This window comes from Suricata suricatta, chromosome 2 (assembly GCF_006229205.1).
Source record: "Suricata suricatta isolate VVHF042 chromosome 2, meerkat_22Aug2017_6uvM2_HiC, whole genome shotgun sequence".
Taxonomy (NCBI): domain Eukaryota; kingdom Metazoa; phylum Chordata; class Mammalia; order Carnivora; family Herpestidae; genus Suricata; species Suricata suricatta.
Window position 1 is genome coordinate 50,084,786 of NC_043701.1, and position 25,422 is coordinate 50,110,207.

General features: G+C 49.0%; 2 long non-coding RNA genes across 2 annotated transcripts; one reads left to right on the forward strand and one right to left on the reverse strand.

Moving 5' to 3' along the window:
* Positions 1-1,437: 1,437 nt before the first annotated feature.
* Positions 1,438-24,872, forward strand: LOC115306094. The gene is made up of 6 exons (XR_003915175.1): positions 1,438-1,523; positions 2,664-2,972; positions 3,457-3,547; positions 10,282-10,462; positions 17,214-17,350; positions 24,723-24,872. It is a non-coding gene; the product is annotated as an uncharacterized LOC115306094 (long non-coding RNA).
* Positions 18,077-19,895, reverse strand: LOC115281025. Its single transcript, XR_003904032.1, has 3 exons — positions 19,805-19,895; positions 18,447-18,582; positions 18,077-18,355 (listed from the first exon to the last, which is right to left on the reverse strand). It is a non-coding gene; the product is annotated as an uncharacterized LOC115281025 (long non-coding RNA).
* Positions 24,873-25,422: the final 550 nt, after the last annotated feature.

Genomic DNA, 25,422 nt, shown 5'->3' on the forward strand with positions numbered 1-25,422 from the left:
AGGCATGTTGATGTGAGGGTTCATCTCTTCTGGGGCTTGAGAGGCCTCAGGCTGCTCGGAAACCCAAATTGCCCAGGGGTGCCTGGGTGGCTTCTCCGTCAGTGAAGCATCTGACTCTTGATTTCAGCTCAGGTCATGAGCTCACGTGAATTTGAGCCCCATTTGGGCTCTGCTGTGGCAGCACAGAGCCTGCTTGGGATTCTCTGTCTCTTTTCTTTGCTTTCCCTGCTCATGTGCTCACACACACACACTCTCTCTCAAAATAAATAAATATATTAAAAAAAAATTACCCAGTATCATTGTCACGGGGCTGTGTCAGTGTGCTGAGGCGGCCATAACAAAGTTCCACAGACTAGGCGGCTTAAACAACATCTCGTCTCACATTCTGGAAGCTAGACGTCTGAGAGCCAGTGGGTAGCACAGGTAGTTCCTCGCAAGGCCTCTCTCCTGGGCATGTAGACAGCTGTCTTCTCCCCGTGTCCTCTCATGTCCCTCCCACTGTTCATGTCTGTGTTCTGATCTCTTCCTGTAAGGATGCCAGTCAGATTGGAGTAGATAGAGCTCACCTAATGGCCTCATTTTAACGACCTCTTTAAAGATCCTACTTTGAAAGACAGTCACATTCTGAGGTGCTGGGGGTTAGCATGAATTTGCAGGGGAGTGGGACACAATGTAGCCTCCCCCGCAGCAGTGACCTCAGACCCTCGTGGAAAGCCTGATGTTTAATGTCCCAGAGCTCATTCAGCATGTCCACGTCATCACAACCCTAGTTATTCTCCCCCATCTGGGAGTTGAGACTCTAGACCCAAGGTCTCTGGCAGTGTCCCGTCACTGGAAGAATGCACCTGCCTGCCCTTGGATTTCATGACCTCTGGCAACCAGTCAGCACCTGAGATCCATGTTGTCCTGACCTGCAGTTAAGGCCTACGGCAGGGGTGGGGTGTGAATGGTAGAACTCCTCTTCTCCTCTGCATATTCACATGAAAATTTGGGCCTCTCAAAGAGAAGGGGTGGGGTCTCCTAGGCAGAGTGGGCGTTAAACGTCACACAGACATGTCCCTCCAACGACCTCACTCCCATGCATCTCTAATTCCCATCTGGCCCTGAGTAACCAGCAAGAGGAAAGTCAAGCTCCTCCTCTTTGCCTTTGCTCATTCCTGCTAAGTAGGAGAATAATAGTGGTGAGATCCCAACAGCCTTTACAGCACATATTTAATGGCTTAGAGTTTCTGCTTATAGGCGGCTCCACCTACACCTTGTGGTTGGCTCCCTGAGGAAGGGCTTAATTTAGCCTGTGACCAAATGGGCAATCCTGGGTTTGTCAGCCCTGATGTCTCACCTGGAGACTGAGAAGCCCCATCTCGTCCCCTAATCTACCTCTCAAGGGAGCCCCATACTTTTCATAATTACATTGATAATTTTCTACCCTTCTCAGATCGGTGAGACCCCAAGAGGGGAGAAAGTAAAGGGGAGGTGATTTGCTCATCAAGGTCTACATCGGTTCTCCAGCCACCCTGTATTTTGTAAGTTGTTGGGAGGATTCAATTCAGTAATCATTCACAAATGTCAAGTGCCTACACTTGCCGAAGCTGGTGTAAGGTTGATATTCTGTCTGTCCTTCCCCATGTCCCATCCAAGGAGACTTCTGTAGTGCTCTAAACAAGGCTAACAGCTTTGTTCAGGGACTGCAAAGTATGAGGAGGTACTAGCTCAGAGAAAGAAAAGAGACTTGGCCTTGAACCCTCCATGGGGCTGACTGGAGACTCCAGAGCGGGTACTGTGCCCAAGATTCATGTCGCAGAAAACATGGAGGATGGAGATGACAGATTGGGTAGGAAGGAGTCCTCCTTCATTTCCACACATGCTTACCTGTCGTGTGTTCTCTATAAAAAAAAACAGTGGAGTGGTCCCATTGCATCGCCAGCTACAGCTACCTCCCCCCCAGCCCCCCTCAGTAAATAACAGCACACTTATTCCCTTACTGCCTCTGGGCCTTTACTCAAATGTCATCTTCTCCATAACCTCCCCTGACTCCATTTCCTGTTTTATTTTTCACTGCAGCACTTACCACCAGCCAATATTCCCTGTGTTGTATTTCTGTATCTTTTTCTTTTTGTTTTTGTAATTCTTCCACCATGAAAATAAGTTCCTTGGGAGTAGGGATTTTTTTGACCTTTTAATCCATTTTTATTGCTATAACCCCAGAATTCCTGGCACACAGTCAGCAACCGAAATATTAGAATTAGTCAGTGGACCCATGTCCCAAGAGGGAAGAAGCCGTCAGACCTGCCCTGCCCTAGTCCAGGCCCTCAATCTAAATGTAAGCTTAGGAAAGGCTTTCAATCTAATTGCAGCTGAGCTGGGGTGCCCTGGTGGCTCAGTCAGTTAAGTGTCCAATTTCGACTCAGGTCATGATTTCACAGTTTGTGAGTTTGAGCTCCATGTTGGGCTTTGTGCTGACAGCTCAGAGCCTGGAGCCTGCTTCTGATTCTGTCTCTCCCTCTCTCTCTCCTTCTGCCCCTCCCCTCCTCACTCTGTGTGTGTGTCTCTCTTTTTCAAAAATAAGTAAACATTAAAAAAATTAATTGCAGCCCAGCTAATTAAGGTTAAGCTTACAAAGGTTATCTGAGTCTGACACTCGTGTTAAATTGTCTCTCTTACAGCAAGAAGTGGTCTCCAGGCAAGAGTAATATAAGTCATCTACTGGGAAATGATGGTGGTGACCACTATATAAATAAGACATCAGGAAACTAACAATTCCATGTATACTCGTGAGCCAGAGTTGGGAAAAATGGAAGGGATATAAGGTCTGTCGAGAGATCCCTGAATACACATTTATGGAAAAGGAAACTTGCAAAATGACAAATGGTGATGTTGCAGGAGCAAGACCCAGAAAGAAAAGCCATAACCTCGCTGCTGGAAAAAATGTTCTTGGACATCATTGAAAAGAACCATGAACATGGAGCTAATTGGTAAGAATACAATGGAACAGCATTAAAACAGGTAGTGCCTCTGCTGGAGGATGTGTGGCATATGTATGTGATGTGTGTAAAGGAGATTTCACAGTGACTTAACCAGTGCATAAAGGAAGAAAGCTCCATGAAGATGAGGGATGAGTTTCTATTTTTTTTTAATTAAAAAAAATTTTTATTTATTTTGAGAGAGAGAGAGACAGAGTTTGAGTGGGGAAGGGGCAGAGAGAGACGGAGACACAGAATCTGAAGTAGGTTCCAGGCTCTGAGCTGTCAGCACAGAGCTGGACGTGGGGCTTGAACTCATGAACTGTGAGATCATGACCTGAGCCAAAGTCAGACACCTACCTGACTGAGCCACCCAGGTGCCCCGTGAGTTTCTCTTTTGACCGCAGTTTCTACTGTCAGCTCAGAACCTGGTATGTCATAGATAATCCATATTTATAGAATGAGTACGTGTTAAAAATCAGACTCTACCTTTCAGGTAAAAAGTCTCAGGAAGCTAGTCATAGAGGGGAACTTCCTCAACCTGGTGAAGAATATTTACAAAAAGACCTACAGCTTCATGTTCCAAAGTAAGAAACTCAATGCTTTCTCACTAAGATGAGGTACAAACCAAGGATTCTCTTTCTCCCCACTCCTTTTCAACATTATACTGGCAATCCTAGTTACTGCAGTAAGACAAGAAAATGAAATAAAGGGCACACAGATTGGGAAAGAAAACAAAACTGTTTTTGTTCCTAGGTGACATGATCAAAGAAAATCTGGAAGAATCAACAACAAAAACCTCTAGAGCCTATGTGGAAAGAGAGGCACAGAGAGACCCGGTTAGGAACAGAAAGGACATGGGTGGGCTAGGCGGTCCTGATGTTTTGCCTGCAATGTCTAGTCCTCGGGGCTTTTTGCTGGCTGGGGCGTGAGCAACGCTCACTCAATGACATGGACGAATCTGAAGGACATTATACTTGAGTGAAAAAAGCCTGTCACAGAAGGAGAAATGTCACATAAGCCTACTTATATGAGGAATCTGGAATAGTCAAACTCCTAGATGGGGTGCCAGGATGGCTCAGTCAGTTGAGCGTCCAACTTCAGCTCAGGTCACGATCTCACGGTTTGTGAGTTCAAGTGCCGTGTCAGGCTCTGAGCTGTCAGCACAGCTTTGGATTCTGTGTCTTCCTCTCTCTCTCTGTGCCTCCACTGCTCATGCTCTGTCTCTCCCTCTCTCTCTCAAAACTAAGTAAACATTAAAATAAATAAATAAATAAAATAGTCAAACTGCCAGAAACAGAGAGTAGAAAGGTGGCTGCCAGGGGCTGGGGGAGGGCAACGGGGAGATGCTGTTGGAAGTTTCAGTTACGCAAGATGAAGAGATGTCATACATTAAGTGTTCTTAGCACGGTTAAAAAAAAAAGAAGAATCACTTAAAAGGTCAGGGATAGGGCTCGAAAGTAAAGAAAATGGCAAGGCAGCCCAAGGAATTTGAGTGAGCTCAGATTTAAATAGCACATGAATAAAAGATAGGAAAATGGCATCATGTTCCACCGGGAATAAGAGAGAAGTGTGAGTTTCTAGAAGAATAGCGTCTGGGAGATTCTGAGAGGCAACAAAAGAGCTCAGGCAGAAGAATGAGGAGGGAGTGGGCCTGGAGCCCGGGGCCTGGGGACACTGTTACGATGACAAGGTGACAAGGAAAGGCAGAGAGACTGAAGGCTGACACCAATGAAAGAACTCTTAGGACCCATTTCCAGGTGGACATACTAGCACCTGCATGAAGCTAGGTGGGAGTGAGAAAGGGTCGGGGGTACCCGCCTCTCCCGACGCTGCCATCAGGAATATCGATGGGTTATGTTTGACCTGCATGGAGACTCCAATTAAAAGTGGGCCCCAGGGATGCCTGGGTAGCTCAGTCATTCGAATGTCCGACTTCAGCTTAGGTCATGATCTCATGGTCTGTGTGTTCGAGCCCTACGTCAGGCTCGCTGCTGTCAGTGTGTCTTGCAATATTAGAAAACCTGGTGACAGAGGACCTGGCTTTTGGATGACAGGTTCTGAGCAGGCCGCTGACTTCAGCTGGCATCTCCACTCCTCAGGCTCCCTCTCTCCCACCGCTCTGCTTGGCCTCTGGGACCTTTGAGTCTGTGATCCCTGACAGAACGGCACCAGGTCAGTGCATGCGTCCTCACCCACATCCAGGAGCCAGAGGACCTTGTGAATGACAACCATGAACTTCTGTGGGGGATCTTGAAGGAATTCTAGGACACCTTATTGGTGCTCCAAGGCTGAAAATAATCTATATTCTTGTAATTCTGAAGGGAGAAGGGGAAAGACAGATAGACAGCAAAGGGAGGAGGGAGAGAGGGAGGGAGAGAGAGAGCCAGCTAGAGAGAGGCAATGGGCAGTAATACAGTTCACAGATTTTTTATCAGCTTCTCAGGATAATTCTGGACTATGGCAGGAAATTTATCCCCAAACCTGACCTTCTTCTCATCTTTTCTCCCAATGATTTGGATAAAGCCAAGTAAGTTAAAATTATCAAAAACTGCCTGTAACACAAAGCCAGGCAGGGTGTTCAAGCCACACAGAGTGAAATCTTTTTAGTGGGTTGAAACCCAAGCCCTTCGCCCCTGTGTAGATAGGGACGGGCAGAGTTACAGAACAGCACAAGGGGCGAGAAAGACAATGAGGGTTTAGATCAGAGCAGGTCACCAAGACATAAATGCAAATCTGCTCTTTAGCGGCTAGATGAAAATTATAGCATCTAGAATGAGGAAGCAAAGTCCTGTCCCGGGGGACCTATTCTAACCCCAGCACAGGCGTTCACTTCAGACAGCTTTCTTCTGCTTTTATCCGAACTTTTATTATGGAAAAGTTCAAGCGCCCAACAAAAGATGAAGTTCACGATAATGAATGCCCATGCATTTGCCACTCAATTCCATGGTTTATAACAATGTGGCCCATTTGCTTTTTGCATTTCTGTATGTGTGTGAGAATACATATGTGTGTGTGCGCATTTTTTTCTGACCCATTTGAACGTAGGTTTGCAGACATCCAAATATTTTATTCCCAAACACTTTAGCCTGCATCTTTTTTTTTAAGTTCATTTATTTATTTTGAGAATAAGAGGGAGCATGAGTGGAGGAGGGGCAGGGAGAGAGGGAGAGAATCCCAGGCAGACCCCACACTGTCAGCACAGAGCCTGATATAGGGCTCGATCCTATCGACTGTGAGAACATGACGTGAGCCAAGGTCAAGTGTCGGGCACGTAACCGGCTGAGGCACTGAGGCGTCCGTCTTTGAGGGACAAGGACACCTTCCTGTGTGACCAGTCTAACTACCACAGGCATACACAAGAAAACTGACAAAAATTCTTACATATAATCTAGCAACTAGTCCACCAGAAAATTTCCCAATTGCCTCTAAAATGTCTTTCATGGCTATTTCGATCAGTTCTTCAGTAAGTGAACTAAATTCTGCTTTCTAGGTTGTTGTTTTGGGTTTTTTTCTTTTTCTTTTTTTCTCTTACTACCACCTGGCCATGAACTGGGTCGACTTTGGTGCAATTCACTGTGAATGGCAGGGTGAGATAAAGAACACTTGTGAGGAGGAAAGTGAGGAGCTCTGTTTTATAACTTTCCTACCGGCCTGGGGTGCAGAGGAGATGCCTGTCCTAAAGATATACACTTGGGAGCCATCAGCCCACGGGTGGTAGCTGCACTGCTGAGGGTGCATGAGATCATTTAGGGACTTTAGGGTCACTGTTACCATCACCACTATTTCCTGAGACACCACAATCTGCACTAAGCCCTTTTTACCATTACTTCATTTTGTTACCACAGTCTGGTGCAATAGTTATTATTATCTCCATTTTCCTGAGGAGGGAGCAGTCTTAGAGTGGCTCTGAGGTTGGAGCTCTGACTGTAAGGTGCCCGTCGGGACCGCCGTGCCCGGCTGTTCCCTCCACTGAGGGGGAGGAGGCCATGAATGGCGAGCACTCGGCAGGATCCTGACAGGGAGCCTGAGAAGGAACGAGCAGAGAAAATCCACAAGAAAAGGACTTTAGGGAAACCAAGGTGGCGGGGGGGTGAGGGCAGTGAGTCAAGTTCAAGAAAGAGGTCAGGGCACATTCCTTTTTATCCCTGTCCCGGCCACTCAACAGCCTTGTCAGCACCTCTGCTTCTCTGTCCTGTGAGAGGCCCCCCAGATAGGCTGGCGGATGAGACCCACATATAGCCTCAGTTAAAATCCAGAGTGTGGATCTGAGCAAAACACGCTCCAAGCTGCATGTGTGAGGAGAGCCCCCAGGGGCTTCTGATCCAGTGGTTCTAGAGAGGCATGGGCGCCATGGGCACAAGAGGAGGTGTGTACGGTCCAGAAGCCCATCCTCCTGGAGACTTGGTGGAGGAGGGGAAAGAGAGACACGGGCAGGTGCCAGAGGATGGCTCTGGTTGCTTGTTAATGAACAGAAGAGACGTCAGAGCATTTCTAGTCAGATAAAGACAAGACAGTAGGGGCGCCTGGGTGGCTCAGTCGGTGGAGCCGCCGAGTTTGGCTCAGGTCATGATTTCACGGTTCATGAGTTTGAGCCCCATGTCTGGCTCTGTGCTGACAGCTAGCTCAGAGTCTGGAGCCTGCTTCAGAGTCTGTGTCTCCCTCTCTCTCTGCCCCTCCCCCACTCGCATTTTGTCTCTCTCAAAAAAATAAATAAACATAAAAATTTTTTTAAAAAAGAAGAAAAGACAGTAGGCAAGAGTAACTTAGATATTAAGGCTAATGAGAGAGAGAGAGAGAGAGAGAGAAGAGTGTCCCTGGGAAGGCAGGGGTCCCGGCTGAGCAGCGGAGGCCTGCCTGTTATCCAGATTGGGAACAGGGGTAGACAGCGGGAGAGCCCAGAGTCGGCCTTCCCATGTGATGGCCTTTATTATCTTGTCCAGTGGCAGTGGAGGGACACCTGGGTGGCTCAGTTGGTTAAACACCCGACTCTTGATTTTAGCTCAAGTCATGAACTTGTGGTTTGTGGGATTGAACCCATCTTGGGCTCGGTGCTGACAGTGCCAAGCTTGCTTGGGATCCTCTCTCTCCTTCTCTGCCCCTCCCCCACTTTCTCTCAAATTTAAAAAAATCTTCTGTTTAAAAAAGGCAGGTGAGGAGCTTTCCAGATGATGATGGGGACAGTGGAGGTTGGTAGGCTTGGAATACATGGCCAAGTCCGGTAGTGGCTGCTGTGGAGAAAGGGGAGGGCGCTGGTCCCCAACAGAGACAAGAAATGGGATCAGGGCTCTGACAGAAGAGCCATTGGGAACAGGGGCCAAGGCCCACAGAGTGCAGTCTGTGGGTCATGCATATGCCAGGTTCTGGTGCTTGGGGCCGGGAGTGGGGACAGCGGGGGGACACAGATGGTACCCTTGTCTAGATGTGGGTACACAGCGGGGGTTGGGTGTGGTCCAAGGAGTTCAGGATTCAGGGGAGGGAGGATGTTGAGGCTCCAATCTGTGGGAGATGACAGGATGGCGGGAAGCAAAGGCAGTGAGGACTGAGAATATGGGGGGTAAGGGATGTGGGGAGAGGAACTGAAGACCCCCTCCAAGTGGGGACAGGGACCTAGGAGGAAAGCAGGAAGGGACTTTCTACCATTGGTATAAACCCAACAGTGCCAGGTTTCTGAGGTGCAGCAGTAGAGGTCAGGTCCAAGGAGTGCCGATGGGTGTGGGCTGTTCAGTCGGGGGGAAATGCAGGTCTGTGAGTGAACAAGGTCAAGCTCTGGGATGCTCCTTCCTCCCTCCTTCCCTATGGGGGGTGCACATTTGAGAAATATGTGTGGGGCCATAACCTTCAGTACTGGCTGGCTGGCTGGATCAGGGCAGGAGGGGGGCGTAAGAGTGAATCTTTGTGAACCATAACCTTGGGATTGATGCAGCCGGCACCTGCACACCCAGGTTTGGGCAAAGAGACAGGTTGACAGGACAGAGATATGGATGGGTAGGCTACACTTCATGGAGCAGGGCGAGCCCACCAGCCCAGGGACAAGTGGCTCCCCAGGGGAAGTGAAAGGCTCCTGCTGCCGTCAGGTGACGAGGAGAGACAGCCTGCAGGCTTGTCAGCTGGGAGGGGTGCAGCATGGGTGTCTCTGACAGTGTCTGACACAGGGCAAGCTTACGAGTGGGGCCAGGGCTGGTCCCGGGGGAGGGGGCCAGGGGCCGGCTCAGGTGCAGGGTCTTCTGAGCAGGGACGTGCATGGTCACCACAGAAGCAGAGCCTGGGATGGAGGACAGGAGCCTGAGGTGTGTGAAGGTGGGCTGGAGCCCCAGGTGGGCCTGCTGGTTTCCTGCATCATTTCCCCCATGGTGGAAATGTGCTTCTTGTTTTTATGTGGCCTCCGTTATTTTAAAGTTTTTAAAAATATTTTTTAATGTTTATTTTTATTTTTTAGAGAGAGAAAAACAGTGTGAGTAGAGGAAGGGCAGAGAGAAAGAAAGGGAGACACACACACACACACACACACACACACACACACACACACACACACACACACATAGAATCCAAAGCAGGCTCCCGGCTCTGAGCTGTCAGCACAGAGCCCAATGCAGGGCTTGAACCCTATAAACCATGAGATCATGACCTGAGCTGAAGTCAGACGCTCAACTGACTGAGCCACCCAGGTGCCCCCATTATTTTGCTTTTAAAATATTACATTTGGGGGGTGCCTGCATGGTTCAGTAAATTAAAGTCCTGAGTCTTAATTTCGGTTCAGGTCATGATCTCAACAGTCATAGGATTGAGCCCCATGTTGGGCTCTGGGCTGACAGCACAGAGTCTGCTTGGGATTCTCTCTCTCTTTTTCTCTCTCAAAATAAATTAAATAAGCTTTAATATAAAATAAAAATTTAAATTTAAATTAAACACCATTTTTTAAATTTGAGGGGAAAGTAAGTAACTGACCATAAAATAATTCCACAATCTTGATTTATTTCGGTGTATTTACTCTCAAAGTTTTCAATTTTTAAAAAATTTATTTTTTAATGTTTAAGAAAGAGAGAGACAGAGCGTGAGCAGAGGAGGGGCAGAGAGAGGGAGACACAGAATCTGAAGCAGACTCCAGGCTCTGAGCTGTCAGCACAGAGCTGGATACGGGGCTTGAACCCACAGACTATGAGATCATGACCTGAGCCAAAGTTGGACGCTCAGTGCCCACCCAGGTGCCCCATCAAGTTGTCAGTGTTTAAATGCCTGAGCTTAATTCTGTCATTTAAGGGTGCTTTCGATTTCCCCGTCCAAGGAACTGATGAAAATTTTTGCACATTTCTGCTTACAGAGAGGTTTCCAGCAATGCATCCTTGAGCTGTGTTGCTCTCTGCTCCTCCCGCTCAATCTGCTTCCCTTCCTGGATGGGCGTCACTGGTCGGCTGTCAACGGATGGGGGTATGCAGGGTCCCACACTGTCACTGCACGCCTTCCGCCACATCTAACCGGAAGCCACGTTAGCAGAGAAGGAGGTGGGCGCAGAGTTACCCAACCTTTGGCTTAGCCCCCAGCAGCTCCAGTATTGCTCTGTTGGGGCCCTTACGCGCTAGATGGGACAGCTCATTCCCAGGAACACCAGGGCTCAGAAGGTGGTGGGAAGGCATCCCATGGGGTGTCAGGACTGGGAGATTGACCATGTCCAATGCACTGTCCCAGGATCCTCAGAGAGGCCTCACAGGGACCCAAAGAAACCCCTAGCCAAAAAAAGGCAAGATGGAGTGTGAGTGAGGGCGGCGATGATGCGATTATGAGACTAATAACAAGCCTAGCCATTTGTTGCTTTTTGACGGCAGCTCTAGAGAATGCTGATTCAACAGACTTCAGTCTAAAAGCTCAATAAATACTCATGGTAGCCTTGCTGTGGGCCAAATAGCAGGCTAAGAACTTTATGGAAGATCCCACTTAAGAGCTCATCGAAGCACCAATGGTGAGAAGTAGGCGTTTCCTTCCATTTCCCAGAGTGGGAGGCCGAGTCCTGCACTCCCCGTGACATAGCGGGGGCCACGCTACTCCACAGGAGCACTGGGACCTTGTAAGCGTCTCTTATAATTACTCCGGTATTTGTACATCGTGCTGTGAGAGGGAGCTTGTCTGAGTCAGAGCTCTCATTCTATGAGTGTCTGTTATAGGGAGAGAAAGAAAGACTGAAAGACCGAAAGACCGAAAGACAGAAAGAAAGAAAGAAAGAAAGAAAGAAAGAAAGAAAGAAAGAAAGGAAGGAAGGAAGGAAGGAAGGAAGAAAGAAAGAAAGGGAAAGAAAGAAAAAGGAAGAAAGAAAAAGGAAGGAAAGAAGGAAGGAAGGGAGGGAGGGAAAAGGCAGGCAGACAGGGAGAAAGAAGGAAAGAAAGAAAGCAAGAAAGAAGGAAAGAAAGAAAGAAGAAAGGAAAGAAAGAAAGAAAGAGGAAGGGAGAGAGGGAGGAAGGAAGGAGAGACAGAGGGAGGAAGAAAGAAAAAAGCAAGAAAGACAACTTTTCCTCTTTCCCCCTGACAACTTTTATAAAGAAAACAAGACAAACCAGTTTGCAGAACTTCCACTTGACATGGCCTGAGATAACGCAGGGAACTGGGCCGTAAAGTAGGAGCGAACACAAAAACCATAAACCAGCTCACACAGCCTGTCCTGGCGATCTGTGCTGCAGGGAACAGACCTCAAAAATGACCCGAAATCCATCTGCACAGGCATGTTTATAGGACACGATTTACAAGCTGGAACGGACCCAAACACCCAGGCATGACTCATGCACAATGGGCTCAGCGTTTCCTAGTGTACAAAATGCATTCACACTTGATCTTTCGGCCATTGAAACACCGCACACTGAGCAGCATATGCAACCAAACATTTACTCCTTGCAGTCCCAGAGGCCGGGAAGTCCAAGATCAGGGTGCTGGCTGACGTCTGATGGGGGCCCGCTTCCTGATGGCAGCCTTCTGACTGTGTCCTCACTTGGCAGAGAGAGGAGAGAGGAAGCAAGTTTGCAGACTCTGATAAGGGCACGAATACCATCATGGGTTCTACCCTCACGACCTCACTTAACCCTAATTACCTCCCAAAGTCACCACCTCCAGATACAACATGCTGGGGGTTACAAGCTTCAGGGGGACACAGAGGCAACATTGCTATGTGCTTTGATCCTCTCCAAGCCCCTTGTCAAGTGCAGGTCAAGGTCGAGCAATGTCCCCTCCTGGTCTCAGACCTGAGGTATACCACAAAGAGGAAACAGAGGGGAGAGAAGCCAGTGTATGGTGCACTCATGTTGTCCCTGCCTGTGTCAGGGGCTCTCCGAACTCTATTTTATTAGGTGACCACTGCCCAAGGTAGCACCCTGGACCTGCCTCTCAACATAATGCTCTCGTGTGACATCTGGTGATTGTGGTCCCCTGCACCCTCGGCATTTCAGGATTGTGTCTTTACACATTGTTCCCTGTGCCTGTGACACTGGGCACCTGGTTAGTACCTCCTGATGCTCAAAGCCACCGCCCAGACAACACCTTAGCCTGAGAGCTTTCCTTGTAGGACATCTTCCCTTGGAAGGAAGCCCTGAGCATCTTAGCACAGGGACCTGCAGGAAAGCACAGCCACCCGGGGCCCCATACCTTCCAGAATCGTGCTTATTTCCATCCCCTCCTTTCCAGAAGGGATGATCAGGATCAATTCTAGAATGTCCCCTTGTCCCTGCTGGCCTGGCCACCTCCAGAAACACAAGCCAGCCTCAGCAGCTAGCACACCCGAACCCTTGTCCCCACCGCGCCTGGCTCCATCCTCTGCGTCCTTCTCTGTCTTCCTGGATGCTTTCGGGAGCACACAGGGACTTCATTTTACATACAATCCACCCCAACAGCCCCAGCCCAAACCCCTCCAGCCCAGACACCTCCACGAGAGTCCAGAATTCATAGAATCGTAGCGTCTAGTTGATTTCTGTGCTCAAGCTCAAAACCAAACTAATGTATCTTCTCTAACTTCGGTTTTCTACACTCACCCCCGATGGTCATGGTAAGTGACTAGCTGATTATCATAATTGTTCCTGCAGTGTGCGTGTGAAGGGGGTCACGGCCACAGGTGGCCCGGGTTCGAATCCTGGTTCTCCCATAAGCTGGCTGGGAGACCTTGGGCAAGAGCCTCAGGAAGAGATAATGCTGGCACCTTCCTCATGTAGATGTTAGGAAGATGTAACTAATTAATATACAGGCACCACTCAGGGATGTGTCTAGCACCTCGGGAGCATATAAATAAATTCACGATTATTTTTACTGTGACATCTCTCAGACCCTGCTCTGTTAGTTTCCAGGGGCCGCTGCAAGGAACTAGCACAACTCTGGTGGCTTAAAACAACAGAAACGTATCCCTTCACCATTTTAAAAGCCAGAAATCAGAAATCAATGTGTGAACAAGGCCACACTCCCTCTGGAGGCTCTAGGGAGAATCCTTCTTGCTTTTCCTGGTTTCTGGTGGCTCCTGGCGTTCCTTGGCGTGTGGCCACATCACTCCAGTCTGTACCCGTGTCTTCACATGGCCCCCTCTTCTTTCTCCCTATGTTCCTCCTCTTTGTGACTCAGGAGGACCCAGGATTCAAGATGAGCTCATCCTTAATCACATCTGCAAAGATCCTTTTAAAAATGAAGTTATAATCAGGGGCACCTGGGTGGCTCAGTTGGTTAAGTGTCCAACTCTTGCTTTGAGTTCATGAGTTCGAGCCCCACATCGGGCTCTGTGCTGACAGCTCACAGCCTGGAGTCTGCTTTGGATCCTGTGTCTCCCTCTCTCTCTGCCCCCCTCTCTTTCTCTCAAAAATAAACATTAAAGAAAATGAAGTCACATTCACAAATTCCAGGGATCAGGATGTGGACTTATTTTGGGGGGAGGGGCACCATTTGACCCACTGCACCTGTGAGCAATCACACCTGGTCTTTCAGGACCTGCCTTAAAACTAAGACACTCCAACTGTGCCCCTCCCATGCCGAGGGGAAGCCAGGGCCCTCACTCTGCCTGGCGCATGAGCGTCCGAGCCCCACCAGCCGCTCCTCACTCCTGCCACCCAGTGCGTTCCTTGATGAACCTTAGAAATAGCAGTAGGGGCGCCCAATGGACTGAAGCACCTGGGCGCCCCACTCTTGGTTTGGGCTCAGGTCATGACCTCACAGTTTGTGAGTCCGAGCCCTGGTTCTGCACTGACAGAGGGGCGTTTGCTTGGGATTTTCTCTGTCTCTCTGCCCCTCCAACATGTGCATGTTCTCTCTTTCTCGCTCCCAAAATAAGGAAAACATTTTTAAAAACCTAAAAAATAAATTGGGAGCCACAAACTCCGAGCCATCCAGCGGGAATGTTCTTTCCCCTCAGTGCCCCTCTGGCGGGCCTCCCCCACCTCACACCTCGTGACCCTGCTCATACTACTTTGAAGAAACAGAGGCAATGAGGTTGCTTCCCCCTGACTTGACCCCCATGCCTGGCCCCTCAGTGACCATGAGTGGCTGGGGCGTCCCCAGCCTCCTAACCACTTACTCCATCCTCTCCCAGATTCTCAGGGACTTGCCTTCTTCAATATTTGCTTCTTGAGCATGAATCATGGACACATCCCTTGGTAATGGATCCTAAACAACCTTTAAACAATTCCTCTTTCAATCCTCCACTTCCCTCTACCACCTACTCACTTGCCGGCTACTCTGCTGGAAGCAGGTGCCAGCACATGTGGTCTCTGCCTCCTAATCACTGCAGATGAGCTTCCACGCCCCTCCCCCACAAGGTCACATGTGCCTCCACTTCCCCAAGTCCACATGGCCCCACCTCAGGTCCTACCTGACGTGGTCCTCCACAGCCTTGAGGAGCCCACCCTTCTGCCAGGAGAGCTTTCTTCCATGGCCTCCACAACGTCACACTCACCAGCCTCTCCAGTGGCCCCTCTCCTTCTCTGTGGCCTCTGCCTACTGCAGTGGTCCAGTGATCCACCCCAGGCCATCCCTGGGGTGCAAAGGACAGAAGCCAAGAAGATGCCACGTAAGAATTTTGACCCTCAGAATCACGTCAACAACTTCTTGTTTGTCAAGCAAGCCAAAGCCAATTCTGTGCCAAAGGAGAACTCACACTGCCATCCTACACCATGCGAGGGTGTCTTTTGGTCTATAACTCTTTGGGGGAAGGAACAGGGAGCAGTGTATCAGAGGAAGAGTCCTTGCTAACTGATGCAAAGAAAGTGATTTAATGTTTCTGGTCTGTGGCTTCCTCAAGCGTAGGCTATCTTGAGGTTATTTTATAGAAAAGCTTACATACCAGCTCTCAGATTCCTGAGTCTGGTCTGTTGCAAGCTCACAAGGATTCCTTTCCATTTTGTTTCACCCATTTCATTTTACCCTTCAGATCTGGCCTCAGCTCTGTCGAGCTGCAGACCGGATCACCTGTTCTGCCAGGAGGCACGTGCTCATGGAGGTCGGAAGGCTCATGGCGGCTCCTGCATGTCCCCCCAGTGAATGGTGGGGTGTCTTTTGATGTCACACAGATGCTCCTTTAAGGGAAGGGGAGTGAGTGGGGGTGGATGATGGGAGCAAAGCAGAAGCAGAATTTGATCATGGGTTTGCATCTTGGTGTGGGCTCAGGTCATGACCTGTGTGGGTCTATCCACTTCTATTCCACAACCCCCCAACCTGGAGAGTAGGAGGCATGGGGAAAGTCTGAATACCGCCCCAAACATCTCCCCCAATGCCTCCTTCACAGGCTGAGTTTTGACCACTCCAACTATTTGCCGTTGAAATTAAGCAACAAAGCTGTGCATGACCTTGATATTCATCTCTGGGCATTAAGCAACATAACCATCTCTGTCCTGGGCACTGAGTGCACAAAGACAAGGAGAGTGAGGTCTCTCCTTATAGACAGAGAAAGGGTGGCCAGCGGTATGTGCTGAGCTTGTAAATTATGCCTGTACCTCTGATATATGGAGGTGTGGCTAATGAATGTCAGAGTTGTCACCTAGCCAGTGATCACGCAGCTATCGGGGGTCGGGAAAGCCCTGCAGAAGAGGTGATATTTAAGCTTGTGATGGTAGTTTTCTGGGTGGCACATGGATACAGAATTGTTGGTGGCATTCCTGAGCCCTGAAGACAGAACACAAAGAAGCCGGCCTCCCACGTTAGGAGGGCAAGGCAGCAGTGATCCAACAGCAGGAAGGCAAGGGAAGGAGTCCCGGGGTGTGTGTGTACAGGTGTCAGAACAAGTCTGGACACTGAACTTGGAACATGTCTTCAGGTGGCCCACTTAGCACTCTTGGTGCATGGATCTGACCCATCATGGGAGCCAGAGACTCAGACTTGCAGACCCTGGCTTCTAAATCCAATTCTTCCACTAATAGTCCAGCTCCTCTGCTGTGACCTGCAGTGACCCTGGGTGCTGGGTCACACCAGGATGGTGTGTCCTGGAATCTCTTTCCAGATAGTATTGGGTTAGATTTGGCCAAGAGGGAAACTTGTGAGGGATTGGAAGGGCAGGAGTGAAGCAGCCGCCGTTCCTCTGAGAAGATCATCCTGTTTGGTCGTGGGGTCAGGCAAGTGCAGAGACATCCTGGGGCCCCATCTGTGAGGTCGGCGCCCAGCCCTCCTCCCTGCCCACTGGCCCTGCTGGCCCAGGGTGGCCCAGGCTCGGCAGCGGAAATCTGTGCAGTCAGGGGGCTGGGGTTCCCATGGGCACGTGTTCCCTGCACCTTCACCAGCAGCCCCTTGTGCCCCTTGCCTTGTGGGCTGGGGGTGGTAATGGCCTCTTGGATTTCCCTACAGGCTCCCCCTGTGTCCCCATGCCTGTGCCTAAGGCCCTTTCAAGCCTACATGTCCCCACATTTCTGCGTATCCCAGTTGGGACTAATCCCAGTAACAAATGCTGTGTTTCCATAATGCCCGGAACAACCCTGCATCCCTGGCCCGCACAGGCTTACATCTTCCCCTGTGAGCTGAGGGACCGTTTCTCCTTCTGACTCCCTGTCCTTGGTCAGCTGCAATGCCTAGTCCAGTCCTTGTACCTGATGGCGTGTCCTTCCAGATTTGAACGACTGCGACTTCCTCCTCCCTCCTTCAGAGATGCTAAAGCAGAGGTCTGGGTAGGGCTGGAGAGGCTGTGTTCACTTCCCCTCCTCCCCCTGCAACTGCTCCCCATCACGCATCTTTGCCGCTAAGGGTGCCACGCCGTGTTGCCTTGCACTCACTCTGTGCCCACTCATGTTTGTCTATTACTGTCCGCCCTCCTTCCAGATGGTTAACCAGACCAATCAGCTTGCATCCTCAGGAAGCCATTGCTGGTGTGCAGCTGTTGCAAAATATGTGAAAGGAGAAAGAGAGGTTGGAGGAAACCGTGGAGAAGATGCCCCAGCCCGTGCTGGGTGACAGAGGTGGGTCTGACTGTGCGTATGCCTGCGGGGACGTGATAGAGAGGAAGGAAGGGCATTCATGGTGCTAGGACATTTGTCAGAGTCTGGGGTCAGATGCAGACAAGGCACATCACCTTCTCCATCCACCATCCCAGAGGCCTGACTTCATATGTGGGGAAAGAGGACTGGGGGTGGGGGGTGCTCGTGTCCCAGCCTGAGCCCAGGAGCTCCAGACTGTGGGGCGGTTACCCAAGGCCTGCGCGTATCCCTCACCCAGCCGATGGAGTGGCCCAGGGGCACAAAGGCCCTGGGGCAGACAGACAAACGGCTCATTTCAGACAAGTCAGAGAACTGAGTCACTGGATGTCTGAGGGGGACCCCACATCACACAGGCGCTGTGAGGACTTGGAGGTAGGGATAGAGCCGGCTTCTGATTCTGCCTCTGTCTCTCTCTGCTCCTCCCCTGCTTACACTCTGTCTCTCAAATATAAATAAACATTAAAAAAATTGGTGGCCCCTAGTCAGTTAAGCGTCCATCTTTGGCTTAGGTCATGATCTCACGGTTTGTGAGTTCAAGCCCCGCATTGGGCTCTCTGCTGAAAGTTTGGAGCCTGGAGACTGCTTCAGGTTCTGTGTCTCCCTCTTTCTCTGCCCCTCCCCCATTGGCACACTATCTCTGTCGCTTAATAACAAATAAACATTAAAAAAATTTTTTTAAGGATAGAGTTTTTGTTAGGGGTGGTGACTCATTTCACGTTTTCAGAATCCATTTCCCTTAGGCGTCAGGTCAGAACCCCTTCCATCTCTGTGCCCACAGTGTGGCCAAGATGTGTGAGTGTGTGAGGTGATCATGGAATGAGCCTCAGTCTTGGGATTAATGTGGCAGAATGTACGTTCTTCACATCTGCCAGCAATCTTTGTTGGAGTCCTGACACTTGTCACCTTGGGCGCCTGGGGTGTCTGGTGTGTCCCTCAGGAGAGGCTCTGGGGGCCATGACCAGCTATGTGTGTTTGGACTCATCAGCTCTGGAAGAGACAACAAGCTGTTATGTGTGGACCAAGAATTGGATACTCCCCTTCTGGAAATGTCCATTTCTGGGGAAGCAGGCATGTTTACTCTTCATATTGGATTTCTTCCATCTGCTCCTCCAGATTTACTCTCCTCTCCTCCACACCGCTCTGTGCCCTGGACATGCAGAGGCTGGGCCACATCAGTACACCTTCTTGCACCAGGATTCCTGCCTGGCTCACACCTGCCCAAAATCAGAGGGGGAAGGAGCATGGAGTCAGACATTTTTCCCCAGCTTCCTCCCTTTGGCGCCATCTTAAGCTGGCTCATTTTGGGGGTGATTTGGTGCCATATGCTGCTGGTAGATGAAAATAGACTACTGCCACCCTTCAGCCCTACCTGGGCTGGAGCTAAGATCAGGGAGAAGGAACATTTTCCTCAAGGGCAGAGCTGTGGGCAGAACATGGCTATTCACTACATAGGGTGAGATACAAGGTCTGGATCCTATGGTGTACAGATGTACACAGATACCAACACCTTGGTAAATGGGTTTAGCTAGTTGGCCAGGGCCTGGGAAAGAGCAAGACTGGAATACTAAGAGCAAGGAAAGCTGGGCAGAGCTCCCACAGTGCATGCATATCTTCATAACTCCCGCTGACACCCACCAGAGATCATGTGTCCCAGGGAAGCGCCCAACCACAGCTGCACAGGATGGTTCACACTGGGCTTGTCAGCCAGGCTCTGTCCTTGACCATCCCTTGCTGTGCTGTGGCTCCCCGTGAATGGAGTGGCCATGAGAATAGAGTTAGAAGCTCTGAATGAGCTCAAAAGCATGAGCTCTCTCCCAAAATCTCACAAAGTCTTAACCAACAACAGCTCAAGCACAAAGCCCACATTGCCAGTGGCAATAGTTAGTGCTGGCATTCAAAGATGCTGTTCCTTGAGGACATGAGGTTGTCAGGTAGTGAACAGTCAACGGCATGGACACTGTCTACCTTGGAGAGGAAATCAACTTGTCTCCAGTAGGATCCTCATTACAATGGATGTGAGTCTGCCTTCCTCTAGTGTCTCCATCAGCATCACTAACTGAAGACTTAGAGAGTTTCTAATTGTATGATATGATATCCTGTACCAAGGGCTATGGGTTGAATTGTGGCCCCTGAAAGATATGTTGTTAATCCCCACTATCTGAATGTGACCTTATTTGGAAATCGGGTCTTTGCTAATCAAGTTAAGAGAAGCTCATACTTGGGGCACCTGGGTGGCTGAGTTGGTTAAGGATCCAATTCTTGGTTTTGGCTCAGATCATGATATCATGGTTTGTGAGTCTGAGCCCTACATGGGGCTCTGTGCTGACAGTTTGAAGCCTGCTTGGTATTCTCTCTCTTTCTCCCTCTCTCTTGCCCTTCCCATGTCTCTCTCTCTCAAAATAAATAAATACACTTAAAAAAAAGAGGAGCTCATACTTGACTAGGGTGAGCCTTAATCTAATATGGCAGCTGTCCTTATGAGGAGAGAAGATGTCCATACACACATATGGGTGTCAGTCCATGCGAAGACAAAGGCAGAAACTGGAATGAGGTGTCTCTGTGCTAAGGAACACCAGGAACTGTTGACAAGCAACCATTGTTGGCTGGGAGAGAGGCTTAGAACAGATTCTCCCTCAGAACCCCCAAAAGGAGCCAACCCAGTTGACCTCTGGATTTTGGACTATGAGGGAAAATTTCTATTATTTTAAACCATCTGGTTTACTTTGTTATAGGAGTTCTAAGAAAAGAACATACCAAGGAACCCATTTAATAGCAAAATAAGTGCAACAAGAAGCACATGGCCACAGGATCCATTGATCCATTGATATACCTTCTCCCCAGAAGCAACTGCCTGATGGCACAGAGAGATGACCTGTGAAAAATCCAGCCAAAGGACAAAGCCCTGTGTGAATGGTTCACTTTTCTCCAAGACTGATCCCTGTGCTGATCAATGGCCAGTATATGGGGCTATGTTTGTGATAGTAAAAACCCGTGCATCAGGAAAGTGAGAGGCAGAGGTGGTACAGACCCCTTCACCATCTCTTCTGGGGCTACTCTCTTGAAGTCTGTGCTTCCTGCCCCTGTAAACTGAAGCTCTTGTTGCGTTAGAGATCCAGCTTCCAAGTGTGGCCATGCTCCCGCAAGGAAAAGAGACACAGTGAGGAGTCCCTGGGACTGGAGGGAGCAACCATCATCTGGCCACTTTGGGGTCCAGTAGACTCGCAAGAAAAGCCAGAACTTATGGCCCATATGGGGTAATTTTCCAGGATTGGGGGGTAATTTACCAGAACTGCTGCCCCACCATGGGGCAGGGAGGACTGTGTGTGGAATAGCCACTCCTATGATGATAGCCTTTGACCCAGAGAATGGGAGCTGACAGGCAAATGTGTCTCCCTTCCTCTCCCCAGATGGACTTTCCTGAGACACAGTGATACTTAGAGCCTCACTGAAGATAGTCTGGAGACTGAGGGAGCATTTGCCCTTGATATGGAGTCATGGCCAGTTTAGGAATATCTATCCTCTTGCCCCCACGGCCTCCCACCCCAGCCAGCCTCACTCCTGCCTCACAGGCTGGCCATCTCTAATCATATGCATTAGATTTCTTGGGGACCAGACCATGACCCTATAAAATGGCAAATGGGACATGCCAGCTTGGGGAGAGAAGATGCGTAGGAGTTGAGTGTTCTGTGCAGTGATGCAAAATCCACTTTTCTTCTCTTCCATATTGGACTAATACTTCAGGAGTAAATGGGACACCATATTATTGGCTTCTTTCCATATATCTTGGCCACTTTTCTCTCCCTTGTCCTCACCCAGACTTCTAGGATACTGTCTCCAACCCAAACTTCGGTGACACCAAGACTGTCCTTGTCTGGAAGTTGATATAACCCTCCCTTAACAATGCAGGAGGCAGGGCTGCTTGTGGGAAATGGCATCACCTCAAGGCCACTGTGGAGAGGATAGTCTTTCCAGAAGCCTGTCTGGGACCCACAAGGGGCAGCTGGAAGCCAAAACTCCAGGACAAGTTGTGGGGCCATCAGCTCAGGCAACCAAGGTTTCCTTCCTTCAAAGCCAATGAATGTTCTGGTCCACGGAAAGAAGTGCCTTTCTCTTCTGGCCCTCCTGGGTGGGGGATCCAGAATCTGACTCTTATGATTCCTGTGACCCCATTAAGCTTCCTAGCCACTACTCTTCTCTGGATAGCCTTCACAGAGCTGACCTAAGCATCCAGGAGATGAAGTGTGTAGAGACCCTGGTACACCTAAATAACTTAATAAATGTTAATGTCCCTTCTCAAGCAGGCATGGGGCTGAAATGTCAAGGGGCAATCATCAATCGTAGGTGGAGTGTGACCAGAAACTGTGTGAATCCTCACACGTTCAACCGGATGGTGTCTGCCTCCCAGCATCATCGTGAAGATGAACACAGAACATTCCGGTGCATGAGCCCTGTAGTTGGTTGAGCTGACCGGGTTCCCAGTGGAAAAGATTTCAGTTCTCCTCTGCCACTGGGCCACGAGGCATCACAAGAAGCCATTGGAAAAAGGTTTGGGGGATGGCACCTCAGCCTCTGGAGCAGGGTCACAGTGAGTGGCTGGCCGGGATGAAGTTTAGAGCTGGACATTGTGGGACAGATCGTAGACCCACAGACTGCCAGCTGTGTGACCCTTGGGGGAAGTGATATAACCCTTTTACCCTAATGTCCTCATGTGAATAATGTAATAATCTCTCCCTGAGGAGGGGCGGTGAAGATGAAACACCAGAGCAGACCAAGTGTCTTCCCAGTGGTGTGGAGGTATATGTAGAGTTTCACAAAGACGGTAGTGCAATTTGGTTAGTGGGGAGGGCAAATGAGCTGGGCATGAAGTTTTTGCAAAATCAAGTACAAGGAAATGAAGATCCCTCCTGAATCCCTTGGAAATTTTTGAAATTTATGGTCAGGGGCTTTGCACTTCCAAATTTACTCTCTAGTTCCTGCAAAGCTGAGCTGAAGAAATATGGTCTCCTATTTAGGTCCTGCAAGTATTATCAGGTATTCACAACATTGTGCACACATGCACCCTCCGAGATGGGCAAAGATGACAAAAAGTTTTGTGATTCACAGGTTTCCTTTGGCATCCGAGGCCTTGCTGACCCTGGAGGCACACTGCCGCTCCCAGGGCTGGCCAATTCCTAGAGGTAGCAAAAGATTCGTCTGTGAACACACCTTCCCTATGGAGAATATCTCCAGCCACCTTCTTTCTTTTTCAGATTTAATTTATTTTAAGACAGGGGGTGGGGCACAGAGAGAGATGAGGAGAGAGAGGGGATCCCAAGAAGGCTCTGTGCCATCAGTGCAGGGTCCCATTCGGGGCTTGATCTCATGAATCACGAGATCATGACCTGACCTGAAGTCAAGAGTTGGGCACTTAACTGACTGAGCACCCCTCCAGCCACCTTCTTCTTTTTATTTGTAAACTTTTTATTTTTAATTTTTATTATTTTTGAGAAAGAGAGAGAGAACAAGCAGGGAAGGGGCAGAGAGAGGGAGACACAGAATCCGATGCAGGCTCCATGGTCTGAGCTGTCAGCACAGGACTTGGTACAGGTCTCGAACTCATGAATCAGTTCGGCAGGATGAGGGATACATGAATCAGGAGATCATGATCTGAGCCGAAGTTGGAGGCTTAACTGACTGAGCCACCCATCAGAATACCCCCTCCAGCCACTTTTATCAGGCTCTTACCCTCTGGGCCATGATGCACCCCCACTACCGCTGTAATCACCCCGGATCTATGTGCCAAACAACAGGACAGCCCCTGTGCCCCAGGGCCCACTGAAATTCTTCAGACTAGCCAATTCTGAGCCTGCCCACACCGCCTTACCCGTTCCTACCCATGGAAGCCACATTAGAGGTTCTTGTCTACGTTTTCCTGGGCTTCCTCTGCCTCCTGCCTGATCCTGTGATTCCTCCTGTGACCCAACATACCATGCTTCCTGCTTCCAGGAAATTGTGAATATAAAGGTCTTCCTTACTGAAGGGCATTTCCATGTCTGCCCATCTTACCATACCTGATTAAAACAAACCCCAGATATCCCTAAAATACCTTAATTAGATTCTCTGCCCTTTAGAGACAGAAGAGCACACGCGTAATTACAATGAAACTAAGAAAACCATCCTGTGGCTAGACGTTTTAATCACATGCTGCTCGTGAGTGCCAAATATCACAGCTGGGCTTGTGGGCTGCCGAGACCCCCGCGCCCTTCATCACCATCCATTATCACTCCTATGCTGACATGTATTGATGGCTTCCTTAGCCAGCTCTCCCACTGGCTGAGAGCTTTTTGAGGACAGAGGTGATAAGAACAAATGGCTTGTTCCTAAGGGCTCGTTCAGAGCCCACCACTCATTACAACTGGAATACATGCTTGTGAATCGAATGCTTGAACGATCATGGCTCCAGAGCCCAGAGAAACGGGTCACTGTGGTTCTAGATGAGGTAGGGAGAGACAGCCTTTAACCCCAGACTTGTTCCATGCCGATGGGTTGTACTCATCTGGCAAGTGTGTGAAAGCGTGTTATTCCTCAAGTACCGAAGTTTGCAGATGATTAACTAAAAACAAGCATGGCTTTACAGTTCACCCTTCTGTTGATCCTATTGTTGACCCACATCTCATTGTTCTCTCTTGAATTATAGTTGCTGCTTCTGGAAGCTTGTCTCGCTCAGGGGAGCGAGCATGTCCCATAAGCAGATGCCATCAGTCACATTGCCATGGGGGTGAAAGGCTGAGAACCATTGGTTTAGGGACCATGACTGCCATGTTCTTCATAACTGAGATGGCTGTGAACTGACATGGTAGAGAGCCACAGAAATCAGTGCCTATCATCTTCATGCAGAGCAGGCCACTTGGACACTGTTGCTCTTCAGCAGGGCATTTCTTGCGTCATGTAAAGTGTCACTATTCTTGTCAGTGTTTTGTTGGCTCCAAGATAAACAAGGAAGAGAATTCTGAAATTGATTAAGAGATTGGCATCAGCGCTGTGCACTTCAACAGGTGCCCACGTGGGACTTTCCGTCCGTGTTTACTTGCCAGATCAGCCCTTCGAGTAAGATGTATCCTGAGGACATGCGTCTGAGATCCTCCGGGAGTGGTCCCGGTGGATTCTAGACCCTGACAGCTAGCAGCCACCCTTTAGAACAGTTGCTTTAAATTACAAACGGCGTAACATGCCAACAAAATATTAATACTTTTGATTCCTCTGCATTCCTGTTATTATTTTATGTTGGGAAACAAAATTCAAATCTTACTTGTTCAGTAAATGAGTTACTACAATTTATTGATATTCTATGCTGGCCAAATTGCTTTTTGTTTAGGTTTTACGGTGACTGCGTTTGTTTCAAGCTCTTAAGAACACAGCTCTTACGGCAGAGAAAACTTGTAATACAAAGGGTTTGTGTCCCTGCTGGGAAATGTACAACTGGAATCTTACCCTCCCAAGATCACGCTGACCTCGTGTGTACTGAATAAATAATGATGTATTTCTCACTCAATTCATGTTTCTTTTACTTGTTTATTCAAGGAATATTTATTGCATTTATCGACAACCCCCCATGGCTCACTATCTTTGCCACTACTCATTGCTGAAGGGAAATAGGGCAGTGATTCTCAATTCTCTGTAGGGAAGGGTTCATTATAATTTTGATCCACTGCAGACCAGTATTTTAAAAAAGCATGAAGGGGGGAAAAAGAGTTAGGGAGAGGGAGGGAGGCAAATCATGAGAGACTCTTGAATACGGAAAATGAACTGAGGGCTGAAGGGGGAGGGGGAAAAGGGAAGGGGGTGATGGACATGGAGGAGGGCACTTGTGGGGAAGAGCACTGGGTGTTATATGGAAACTAACTTGACAATAAACTATATATAAAAATAAAAAATAAAATAAAATAAAATTATTTTTCTATTGAGTACATTTTAAAATGGGAAGTTTTGGTATATTGGATTAAATAAAACATATTATTAAATTAAAAAAAAGCATAATATGGAGGAGCCTGGGTAGCTCAGTCAGTTAAGTGTAT